Raw genomic sequence first — 13,861 nt, 5'->3', positions numbered from 1 at the left:
GACACATTGTTATGTGTTATATCAGTCTTGCATACTAATGTAGTACACCACACTACTAGAATCTATAGTAGTACACCAAGCTAATCCATTTTTATAATATGGAGATAAGTACAACTCCAAATACAACATATGAAACAATCAATATATATTATCACATAACTATGACAGCTACTTGAGACTAGTTTATTAGGACTTGTGTGTTATTCGAAGCAGCAAAATTATGTTTATGTTCTTTTGCTAGTTAATTTGAAATTGTTAAATAATCAAAAAAAAGTTACAAGGCAAATTTGATTATACATTTCCCTCAAATTATAAATGGGGAAAAATCATATATTTTAAAACTTCAATTACTGAATGAATGTCAGTGAAATATAATAGAATTTTTCTCCTATTTCATCTTTGAACTTCTGATGGACCTTCTTTTCCCCATGTTTGGGGTCATTATTTACAGTTGTACAAAGTGACTAACATAATATCTGAAGGAATGCTTCCATGTGAATCTATTTAGAATTGTCAAGATTCTTTTATAGAATTTTATAGGACATACTTGATTTCTAATCTGCCCAATGTTTTCATACTGTTGCTTTTGTCTTTTTTTTCAGCTAGGAAAAAGAAGAAAAATTGTGAGAGAAGCTATGCAATGCTTTTTCATTAGCAGAAATTTTCAGGAACATCAAAATAAATCCCAATTTACCTGGAGCCAAGTGTGCATTCATGTCCCCAGACCTGGATAGAGTTAGATTAGGGTTTGTTAATCTGATGTCAGGCACATTAAGCAAAGAAAAAAGTATGAGATATGGCAAGAAAGAAAAGAGTCTCAAATTCTCTCCTTTCTACATTTTTATAGGAGGCAGACTGTTAAAGAGCTCTGGAAATTATAAAAGCTTGGTCCCTTGGAGAATGGGAAGATTTTGTTTAATCATAATAAAACTATTTCCAAATTCCCCCGCCCATGCACCAATAAAGTTATCTTTATTGTTTCTTTACCCAAAATATGGGTTTAGTAAAAGTGCAAGTCTTATTTAGGAATGTTATTTCATATACTATTTATTTATTTTATATACTAAAGTACCATATTTTGAGGATTATAAAACACCTGAGAATAATACTCATCAAGATTTTGAAAAGGTAATTTTTTTAAAAGGTTTTTGCCCTCTCTGGCTTCCCGGAGCACTCTGCAGGCCTCCCAAACCCTCTGAAAACTGAGGCATGCAGAGAGTTTGGGAGGCCTGCAAAGTGCTTCTGGGGGTCAGGGAGAGCAAAAACGCAATGTGTGGGGGCTCGATCATCCTAAAGGGTAAGGCTTTTATCGATCTCAAATCCGCTTTGCTCTATCCCTTCCCAGGGCAGGGCAGGACTAAACATATCTCTCTGAGCTTTATTTTTCCCCTCTGATGGGCGACCACACAGAGCTGCTTGGCCCAAGGAGCAGCAGTCCGCTCGCTTCTTCTTTTCAGTGAGGAGAGAAAGGCACGTGGGGGCTGCTGAATGGCCACTGCTGCGCTCAACTAGGAACAGCCCATTGGGCCAGGAAGGGAGGGATCCCTTCCACTTGGATTAACAGTTCCTCATGGTGGTGCCTGAGCAGCAAAAGGGAAGCCCCAAAAATATGACCTGGCAAGGCTGCCTCCTTGAAAAACCAGGCTTGTTCACAGCCCTCTTTGCAACCCCGCTTCCTTAGTCTCGGTGCAAAAGCAAGTACCAGGCTCCCAGCTACCATATCTCTTTGGTGCATGACAGTTACGGGCATATTGGAGGTAGGGGTAGAGGAAGAGAAGAGGAACAGTCTCCTCTCCACCAAGGCTTTTCTAAGGACACTAGATTGGGAAGTTAAAAACCCAGAATGGGACACAATCAAGTTCCTTAGATCGCTTCGCTGCCACCTCAAAAGGCTGTTACTGCGATCTCTGACACCTGGAACTGCCCGTGAAGGGGCAAGTTAAGTAGGCTCTGCAGAGATCACTGTAACAGCATTTTTGGGTGGCAGTGAAGCAAGCCAAAGCTTTTGAATCAAGTTTGATTGTACCCCATTCCAGGTATTTAACATCCCAATCTAGCGTCCAGAGAAATCTAGCATCTCTGAGGCACCTCTCATTTGCAGGAGGAGGAGGAGGGCAACATATACAAAAGCCTCTGAGTAATTGGGAAAGAAAGCCGTGTTTTTCATGTGGTGGTTTTCGGCAGATTCCAAGCACGGCTTTCTTTCCCAGTTACTCAGAGGCTTTTGTATATGCCGCCCTCCTCCTCCTCCTGCGAATGAGAGGTGCCTCAGAGACGCTAGTGGAAAAAAGAGCAGCTCCATTCTCATGCTCTTCCCGCTGATGCTGCTTGGCCTAAAACATGACGATGGTGGAGGAAAGTGTTTTCAGGCCGAGCAGCAGCAGTGGGGAGAGCGCACACCTCCTGACCTTCAGGAAGCAGCTGCCAACGATGCCCTCAGGGTAATGACGTTGCGAGCGGAGAAGGTTCAACCACCTCAGGAGGTGCCAAGCTCTTGCCGCCTTCTGACACCCATGAGGATCGCGGAGGAAAGCATTTTCAGGTGGCAGATCCCCTCCCCAATTCCAAAAATGGTGTGTGAGGAAGGCATTGCCACCTGAAAGCTCTTTCCTCCATGATCCTCACATTTCAGGTGGCAGATCTGGTCAGGGGAAAACAGAAGACACATCTGCAGTGGGAGGAGGCTCAGTGGGCAGAAGGGCAGCAAGGGCTTGGTGTTGAATATTGAATATGCAAATACCAGCTGCGACCTGATTGGCTGGTCATTTTGACAGTTGGTCTGAGTGCTAGTATAAATACCCTGACCGTTCAGGGAAAGTTTGAATCGCTTGCAACCTACTAATAAACATCTACTCTCTGATTCCATGGCTCCTGCGTCTCTGTCCCTCACAACAAACAATATTCAACACTTGGCACCTCCTGAAGGGTCCTTCAAAAGGCTTTCAATGCAATTCCCTGGACCATTTCGGGAATCATACTCCATGTGGAAGTGAGGATTCTCGCTGCCTGGAACTACCCGAAAGTCCAATGCATGGACCAGGTGGGGCTACATTTGGAGGGTAAAATGCACCCAGATTTTCATCCTCTTTTGGGGGGTAAAAAGGTGTGTCTTATACTCCGAAAAATACAGTAATAGTAAACAATAAAGGTTCCCCTGGCACATATGTGCTAGTCATTCCTGACTCTAGGGGGCAATGTTCTTCTCCATTTCAAAGCCGAAGAGCCAGCACTGTCCGAAGACATCTCCGTGGTCATGTGGCTGGCATGATTAAATGCCAAAGGTGCACAGAATGCTGTTACCTTCCCACCAAGGTAGTCCCTATTTACCCATTTGCATTTTTACATGCTTTCGAACTGCTAGGTTGGCAGAAGCTGGGACAAGTAACAGGAACTCACTCTATTATGTGGCACTAGGGATTCAAACCACCAAACTGCCAACCTTTCTGATCAGCAAGCTTAGCGTCTTAGCCACTGAGCCACTGCATCCCTAGTATGCAAAGTAATAGTCAGCATAGTCAAAAGAACAGATAATTTTCAATTCACATTCATACCCTGATATACAATCATCCCATTTCTTTTAGGAATCAATGTTTTATTTGTTTACATAACATGGATGTTTGAGGGGAAACTTAGTTGTCCCACTATAATGTACAAATCCTACAAACATTCTATTCAATGCTGAATTAAATATTTAAAGCTTTGACCACAATAGTCAGAAATATTTCAGATTTGGCCTATGATGTTTTGTCTCCTGTTCGTGCACTGCAAACAATGCCTGGAAATTGTGGGGTTTTTTGCCAAGAAAATATATAACAACAGCTAAGAGAAAGCACAAAAGGTTAACACCAAAGCAACAATAAAAAGGATACATATAATAGGTGATGCATTTGCCTTTGATGAGGTTATATAAGACCCTGTAAAGCAAAAAGATATATACTGTATATATATGTATATATATAATGATTGACATAACCAAATTATTTTTAAGACTCATTTTTCATTAGTGTATTTTTATATTTAATTCAATATATAGATTATTAAATGGTGTCTACCATTGACATTTTATCAATTGTTGTTATACTATTCACTAGCATTAACTAATTACTATTATAAACACTATAATTATACTAATGTTATATTGTTATGGATTATTAAATGATTCTGGTATTATTTAAATTGTCTACTATATCAATGTAGTCAATGAAAAAGCTACATCAAAATTATTGTTTTGTGTGTTCATAATATTAACTGTGAACTAATTTCTTACAGTAAAATGAATGTTTATGACTCAGGGATAAACATTGGGATAAATTGCCACTAGATGGCAATATATTACTTACTATGGCAAATTTTTAGAAAAAGTTTATAGCTTAATTTTTTAATCTATATGTACATAGATATTTTTTAAAAAAATCAAAAGACATAAGGTGTCATCTTCAATACATTAGCAAGAAAAAGGAAAGAAATCAGAAAGCACTACTAAGATTTTTTTAACGTGTACACCTGATTAATTTTTTTTAATCCACTACAAAAATGCAATACTTTTGTGAAATGGAGGGTTATATATATTTGAAAAATAAATAAATGATAAAAAGAACATTAATTAAAAAAAAGTGGAATGGCAGTCTTCCAAAATACATCTATGTACTGTATTAAAAGAACAAAGAAAAAAATCCCAATTCACTAGAAATTAAGCAAATAGTAAATGATTTGTGTACAGCAGATAAAGATAAAAGTAGCTCTTTTTAGAGTTTAATTCTTGGTAACTTTCAGCATACAACCATGCAATTTGCTTGGCTACTTAAGTGACTTAGGCCTCCTTTCAAGAGTTTTTTTTTTTTTTCAATTTGCAATGCGAGCTAGAAAATTCCCACATCCTACCATTTCTGAGATTCTGGGAGATATTATTTTTTATCACAATGAGACATATCTATATCAAGTAAATGGTGGCACACAAACAAAACTCCCACAAATAATTGGTAGAATGTTATAGAACATTGGATTGTGCTTTGAGGAGGGGGGTGGAAAAGATTGCCATAAAATACAGTTTGTAAAGCCCTACTCAACGAATGCCACAGCATGACTGGAGCAACTTCAAACTGTTGTTAATATTGTATAAAATTCTAGGCTAATTGCTATTAAATCAATTATCTTCTCTTTCCAAAGCTTTGAGTTTAATAACTTTGAACATTCATATGCTGTAGATTAATGGAAACCTGAATATAAAAAGGACAGGCTCCTGTTTTGAGGTATATTTATAACTTTATCATTTGCTGAGTATAAAACATAAAGCTTATTTCCTCAAGATCAGATTATTTATTTTTCTGATTTTTTCCCCTCTTCTTATTTTTATAATTGTGTCTCTTTTATTTTTGACTCTACAGTTTTCCTCCAATTTCAGCAGCTGTATATACACATTTTACTTAATAAAGGCTCTCCTGCTGGATCAACAGGAAGAGGAAACTTTATTCCAATTACAGGTAATCTTTGGCTTAGGACCACAATTGAGCCCACAAATAAGTGAGATTTGCTATATTTTACAACTTTTCCTGCCACAATCGTTAACATTGCAGTTGTTAAATTAGTAACATGGTTGTAAAGTGGAACTAACTTCTCCAGTGACTTTGCTTGTAATAAGGTCGCAAAGGGCTACCACAGGACCCCAGGGCACTGCAATCATCAAAATTTGAGTCATTTGCCAAGCATCTGAATTTTGATCACATGCCATGGGGATGCTGCAAACAACAGTCATGTGAAAGATGGTCATAAGTGATTTTTTTAAATGTAAGATCTTTTTTAAAGGACTACCTATAAAAGGATATTTGTGTCATTTGCAGATAAAACTATACCATATACTCCTTGATACATTCCTTGTACAAATTTGGATGTGTATCAATAACAATCATAGATTTTTCTTGGTATGTTGCATGTTCACCATAAGAATTACATTCAAATAACCCAAAAATATCCCACTGGGCTTTAAGCAGCATCACACAAACAGAAGGACTACTGTTTTTAATAACCTATTGTATTTGCCTACCTGTTAAAGGCGACTAACATCACCTATGCTGTTTAACTTTTCATAATATTGTTTCAGAATGATACTCTGCTAATAGGAAATAACTTCTTCCCAAGTCTGAAATTTGGAATTACACTATAACTTCATTAGAAGTGGATCGGTAGTAAAATGGGACTTCCTGCCAATCCTATGTGTATCTTTGAATATTATAAAATGAAGACCTTATTTTTACTCCAAATGTATTTGATAATAGCAAAAATCAGGAGGCCTCTCTATAAATCATTAATTCTTCTCTTATGCTTAGCATATTGAAACTGCAATATATCCGACAGTCTTCTGGGAAATATAGCTTTCCAGCCTGGCAGACTAACTCAGTAGGAAACATCAGGCAGACTCATGAAGATGCTTCATGTGCCAAAAGGCATAGAATGAATAATTTCTAGCACATCCAATGTTGTCAATGCTTGCTGGAATTTCATGCTCTCAAGATCAGTTTATATTTTGACTATTTGTCAGGGGAAATTACTTTCGATTGTTAAGGCAGCTAAGGACTGTGAGCTGGAGACATTTGTATTCCAAATGATATGAATGTGGTATTCCTCCCCCTCCCATCAATCACACTCAGTGCTTGAGCTATCTGACATTTAGATCCAGCGTTAAGAAGCATACTGGCAGCTCAGAAAAATGCAACTAATTTAATCTATGTATCCAATTAAAGCAATGGACCTCAGGAAGAGGCAGTGAAATAGGCTTAGCTAATTTCAAAATTCACATCATAATAAGACTGGGCTTACATGTTTGCTATGATCTCATTGTTAGAGATCAAGGACCGACACAAAGATTTCTCTGCTAGTTCTCTAAAGGGAAATAACATCAGTTCTATACCTGTAATTCTTTCATATAAAAGTCTTCTCTTCAAAATGTTATCTTTCCAGGTAGAGCATTTTCATTCACTTAAATGAAATTTAAAACAGTTTTTTTTTAAAAGTAAATCTTAATAATGAAATAATGACCACAGCTAAAACCAGATAGCAAGAGGTGTAAAGTCTACTCAAAAGCTAAGAGGACAGGTTCTAACTGTTTGCCTGGGGGAAGCAAAATAATAACCCCACTTCCTTTCATTCACTTATAACCAATGGAACAGAGACTGCCTGGACAAGTCCCTGCAATTTTCTTAGAAAGGCTTTTCAGAAATAGTTTGCCATTGCTTCCTATCTAAGGCTGAGAGAAAGTGACTAGCCCAAGATCATCCATCTGGCTATGGGCCTAAAGAGGGACTAGAACTCACAGTACCCCAGTTTCTAACTTGATGTCTTAGTTACTACACCAATCTGGGTCTAGGATACTATTTAGAAGGGTACATTTACCTCATATCTAATACCACATTTTGCTACAGAATTATATTTCTTCCCAACTGTGGAATTCTCTGCAATGGCACACCACTGATTAAATTGCTATTCCAGGAGATGCCAGAGTCGAAGAAAAAGAACTAGAAAAAATAACGAAATATCACAACCTGACCATCGAAACTACATTGCTATAGATGAAGCATGTAACAGTGATACCCATTGTCATTGGGGCACTTGGTACCATGTCCAAGAATTTTATAAGATACCATATATCCAAAAATAGCAGCTTCCTACAATAACAACAGCAGAACTGGAAAAAAAACTGTGCTACTCGGAACATCTTATATTTTAAGAAGGTACTTGGTTTATCCTAGGACACTGGCAGCAACCTGTATCAACCATTAGCACCAGTCAATGATATTTGTAATGCATTTTTGAATGTTCAGTTGGCTGAGTTTCATGTTTTTTTGAATAAAGCATATAGTAGTAGTAGTAGTAGTAGTAGTAGTAGTAGTAGTAGTAGTAGTAGTAAAAACATATGTCTACATCTCTAGATAATTTCAGCCATGGGTCAAGGCAACCTTGCACACTTTTAGAGAAATGATAGTTTTGTAGATCTCACCGATGTATAGTTTAAAATGAAATTTTAATGTCAACATTGTTGTGATCTATCCTTGTGTGTGAGAGAATTGCCTTCTTGTAAGATTTGCAGAAACTGCCTGGATAATTAACTACCTGCAGTTTTCTTGGCAAGATTTCAGAAGTGCCATTGCCTCCTGCCTAGGGCTGAGAAAGAGTGACTGGCTAAGGTTACTTTATGCCTAAAGCAGGACTAAAATTTGCTGTTTATGACCTGCTGCCTTAATCACTACACTTAGCAACCCATTTTATTTCAGGCCATGAAAGAAACACTGTAAAAACACTGTATTTGATTAATGGACCAGCATGTGGGAAACCTGATTTCATTGCTTTTAGTTGATATCTTTGGTTCAGTCACTCTCTATGTCAATGTCTTCTAGCTCATTTCATTATTGTTGTGGGGAAAAATGGGATGAGATAATTTTGCTGCCTTGCAAAGTCTGGATCAAATATAACAAAGAACAACCATTAATGCAATAAAGTCTATATGTATTCTTTAAAAAAAAAATGAAAGCAGTGTATATGTAATCAATATATTCAAAATATACAAGTGTCTTCAAAATATATAATTATAGAAATAAATACATGGAATATTTTTGATCTGTTTATTTGTTATAATCTCCCAGTGCATGGAATAATATACTGGTCAATTTGTTGGGACAGAAATTAAATTATGTATACCAATTTCAAGGTTGCTAAATGTATCAGACTGTATCATGGATTTAAACAGACAAGTTATCAGTATTAATCACTACCTCATTTGAAGTTTTGGACCATACATTATTATAATTATTAAACTTATTAATAGAAAAGGCACTTTCCTCTAATGTCTAAATTTATCTAGGAAATGAGTATTCCATGCTATATTTTAAAGAATACAAGTAAAAACATTAATTCCCCATGTCTGGGAGACTTAGACACAAACATTAGTTATCTTAATATTACCTCATACAGCAATGAAAGAGGCAGAAACAGTGCACAATCGATGAAAAGAGAGAGACATCTGAATGCAGTATTCAGATCATGATGATTCTCAAGTGACAGAGAATTCTTCTACTAGGAAGTGAGCCCATGACAACTAATTCTAAAGAATATCTAGATGGAGTATCTATGACCTCACAAAGATCAGTTATAAGAAAGCCAGATGAAGCAATGGAACTATTCAAGGGGCTATTACTGCCATATCTATGATAGATGAAAATTAGAGGGGGTAGATAGAATTAGTTTGCTGCATTAATATTACACTAAAATTTCATGTCGTCCTGCAAATAGCGTCATGTCCATCTCCAGACATGACTTCAGCGGGTAATATTAAACCCAATTTGAGTCCAACATGATAATCATTTATTTGACATAAAAACACTGTAGATTACAACATACTGTAATTCAAGTCTCTTAAGCACTTATGCAATATCTCTTGGACTGTTAGGCTTGAATGTTTGCTTCACTCATTCTGATCTGTGGGGAATGTCTCTGCTTGGCTAGAGCAAAGCTGTAAAATAAGATAAGACAAAGAGAAAGCAAAGCTTCTGGACCTTTTTGGTAAATAAAAATGTTGTCACAGAAAAAAAGCACAGCAGAATGCCACATTTCTACATGAACATCCGGTTCTAAATGGAAGGCTGATTTACTTCCTGGTTTAGTCAGGACTGGATTCAAGATTAAAATGAGTGGTGGTCTTAATGTTTAGAACTAAATAAGTCAAAGGGGTCTTGGAAGAGCAGATGGTTAGAGATGCCATTTTATTTATTTATTAGATTCCCCCCCCCCGCTTTTTTACTCTGTATAAGTAACTCAAGGCAGCAAACATGACTAATACTTCCTCCTCCTCCTCCTATTTTCCCACAACAACGATCTGTGAGGTGGCTCTGGCTGAGAGAGAGAAGGAGGCTCAAAGTCACCCTGCTGGCTAATACCAAACTCCAACTTACACTAGTCTCTACACACACCCCTCCCCCTCTCTCCTCTCCATCTCCCCCTCCTTCCCTTCCTCTTTCTTTCTCCTGCTCTCCCTTCCTCACCATCTGGGCCCACATTTTGAGTGGACAAGTCTACAGAGAAGTGATGATGTTAAACCATGGTGTGTATTTTAATAGGGTTTTATGGGTTCCCTCATAAAAATGCTACTTATTTTCTCAAATTATAATAAATTGGCAACTTAGTGGCCTGGAGATGCTTACCTGGAATTGATTGGACTGCTAAATAAGGAGGGGAAAAAACAAAGGCATCAGATCACGTATCAGTGGGGCAGAGCTGACTTTACATTAGGCAGATTGAAGCAGCTGCTTAAGGTGTCACAGATAGATAAAAAAATTAATTACTTAATTTATCATTGTATACTGTAAATTAAAGGTTACTTCATGCACAGTAATCAAATGTGCTCTTCTATTTTTTTCATCATCCCCAATTCCCCCAGCAAACTGAGTAGCTTTCAAGTGCTCATATTTATTGCGTGTGGAGCTATGTTACTGGTATATTTGCTATCATTAAACACATTCAGTTAATGTAAGTTAAAAAGGGATAATGTATCCCAAATCATAATCTATGACTTTGAGTAATGTAAAAGTTAAAAAAAAGACTCCAAAACTTTAAAACCCAATTAACAAATCACATATAAGAAGACATTTAACCACCTTTCAACCTAATAAGAAGATAATAGATTTTTTTAAAAAAAGGCTTTGATAGTAATTATTTGTCTGGCTGGTTTAAGCTATTCAAATTCTGCTGATTACTTTGTACTCTTCTGTAATTCTGAAAGGCACATCCATTACAAGGGTGGTGGTGTTGTTTTTCTTTATTTTTTAGACAGTTGATTTAGAACAATTTTATTTTACCATATTTTACAAGGAGGAGTATTAAGATTTGTAGTAGCTTGTTGCTATCTGAACAGAATACATATAAGATTTCAAAACATCCTCATGAGGAGGGATTTCCTTTCCTGGTATTATTTGGCTTGATACTGACGTTGTATCATAAATAGAGATTGGATTCACAGAATGGTGGCCAGTCAATGTTATTGGTTTTCGAACACTTGCTTAGAATATGAATCAGAGTCTTAGTAATATAATGTAGAATTATTCAGAGCTATTTTTATGGTTCTACTTGTGTAGCATGTATACAAGCTTTTGTGCTAGATAAGCAGATAGAGGCCATAGCTGGAAGACTTTGTGCAGTTACAACTGGTATACTAGTTACAGCACTATTTGCAGCCCTAGCCACTTATTGACGTGCTTGGGTTACCACTCAACATCACAGTCAGAAACCATTAGTGGCTAAAATATTAGCAAGTCAAAGTTGCTAGACCCATATAATACCTATTTGATAGTTGCTAGACTAGCCACAGTAAGTTTCTGGGTATAATTCAAAGTACTGGTTTTCACTTATAAAACTATAGAGATGTTAGCACCAATGTACTTTTCATCTACCAAACCCATGCCACAAACGTATTTAAATGTTTTTTTTTAGGTTTGTGAGGTGAAGAAGGCAAGAGGTCGTAACCAGTGCACCTCCACGTTACTCCTTCTAGAAATTGAATCAGCACAATCATTTTGCCCTCTGGAACTATGAAAGACTGAGCTGTCCTGGAGAGCATTTGCAAAACAAATGGTCATTATTGTTCCTACTATTTTATTGGAAATGTCCATTTCATTTTGTCTCTGCTTTTACGTTTTCATCATATCTTATGTTTTTATGAAGTTAATGACAGCAGTAACTTTGGAGATCATTGGTATAAAAATACAACTAAATACAGGTTGTTAATAATAATAATAATAATAATAATAATAATAATAATAATAATAATAATAATAACAACTCCGCCGTTGCCGGTCCCAAGCCCGGATGAGAAAGGAGGAAGGTTGGGATCAGGTTGGCATCTGGTCCCGTAAAAAAAACCCCGCCAACCCATACAATATGGTGAAAAAAACGAATAAGAATTCCATACTGCATCGGTCGTCGCGCGGGTTAACAAGGGCCGCGGCGGATGTTGGGGTCCCTGGACATCCGTCGACAAGTGGGCTACAAGTGGACCAGCCAACAAAACGACAAAAATATAGTGCAGATGAAAACCGTGCCATAATGGCCTGTTACTACAACTCAGAGCCAGAAAAAAGAGGATATTTAAAGCGAATGTATGAATTATGGAAACAACAATATCCAGATTCAAATGTTAGTGAACAACGACTAGCAGATCAAAGGCGATTTATTATACAGAATAAAGTGTTTAGTGAAGTTGAACATGAGGAGATTCAGGCAAATTGCAAAACCCAAAAAACAATATCACAAGCGGAAATAACTGATATTCAAGACACAACTAAAGACACTATAGTAGAACTCCCAGAAGAAGCTCTCGGGGAGGAAATAACATCACCACCACTAGAACCAGTTATCATTGAACCAACTGATGAACTAACTCAAAAACAAAAAGAATTGAAGGATAAGATCATGGAGCATTTTCTGCTTAATGAGGAAAGGCAACGTTTACCATCACTAAAAACTGTGCCTAAGAAAATTTTGGCCCTTATCATGAAAATGGTTAATGCAGTGTTTTCAACAATTGAACCGGGATCCATCTTGGAAACAAACCAGTTAATGTACAGTGCAGCTGTAATAGTCACTAATGAACTAGGCATTAAAATTAAAGTACCTAGTCACACAACAGAAAAAGCATCAAAGCCAAAGTGGAAAATCCGTTTAGAACAAAAAATCAAAAAATTAAGGGCAGATGCTAGTAACTTAAAGAACATGCATGAGCAACGGCTTAAAAACAACAAAATCATAGATCGGCTAATCAGAAGATATAGATTGGATACAAGAAACATCAATGAAGCTGTAGAGATTGTAAAACAGCAGATAACAGCAACAGCTAGAAAAATTGAAAGATATGAGGCACGAATCATCCAATATAAACAAAATCAGCAATTTCGATCAGACCAACGGTGTTTTTATCAAAGTCTTAATGTGAATGGTGACACCAAAAGTGAAAAACCAGAAAAGCAGGCCACAGTTGAATTCTGGAAAGAATTGTGGGAAAATGCAAAGGACTACAACAAGGAAGCAAAGTGGATACATGACTTTGAGAAAAGCATTGGCAACAAACAAATGCAAGTATTAGAAATAACAACTGAGATGGTCAAAAATCGAGTTAAAAAGGTAAAGAATTGGACATCACCTGGAAAGGACCAATTACATGGTTTCTGGCTCAAATATCTGACCAGTTTACATGCAATATTGGGCAGGCAACTGAATGAAATTTTACAAAAGGGCCAAATTGATGAATGGTTGACAACTGGAAAAACATACTTGATTCAGAAAGATGCAACTAAAGGAACAACACCTGAAAACTACAGACCAATAACATGCTTGCCAACAACCTTCAAATTACTCACAGGCATTATTGCAGATAACATGATGGATTATTTGGAAACAAACAACATCTTGCCAGTAGAGCAAAAAGGCAACAAAAGAAGGAGCAGGGGCACAAAAGTTCAGCTTCTAATTGATAAAATGATATTAGAAAATTGTAAGAACAGAAAAACAAACTTGAATATGGTCTGGATTGATTACAAAAAGGCATTTGACTCACTGCCACATAGTTGGATCATAAAATGCTTAGAAACAACTGGCATTAGCAAAAATATTACATCCTTTACTGAAAAGGCGATGAAACAATGGAGAACTGAGTTGGCAGTAGGGAATGAGATCTACGGAATGGTTAATATCAAGCGAGGAATTTTCCAGGGTGATTCACTTTCACCTCTTCTCTTCATCATCGCAATGATCCCACTATCACTAATTTTTAAAAAAATGAAATTAGGCTACCAAACAGCCAAAGAAGCTGAAAAAATTTCGCATT

Source organism: Thamnophis sirtalis, unplaced genomic scaffold, assembly GCF_051295495.1.
Source record: "Thamnophis sirtalis isolate CommonGarterSnake01/CBP01778 unplaced genomic scaffold, rThaSir2_p1.2 scaffold_4, whole genome shotgun sequence".
In the NCBI taxonomy this organism is placed as follows: domain Eukaryota; kingdom Metazoa; phylum Chordata; class Lepidosauria; order Squamata; family Natricidae; genus Thamnophis; species Thamnophis sirtalis.
The sequence above is the reverse complement of the archived record's forward strand: the minus strand, read 5'-3'. Positions refer to the sequence as shown.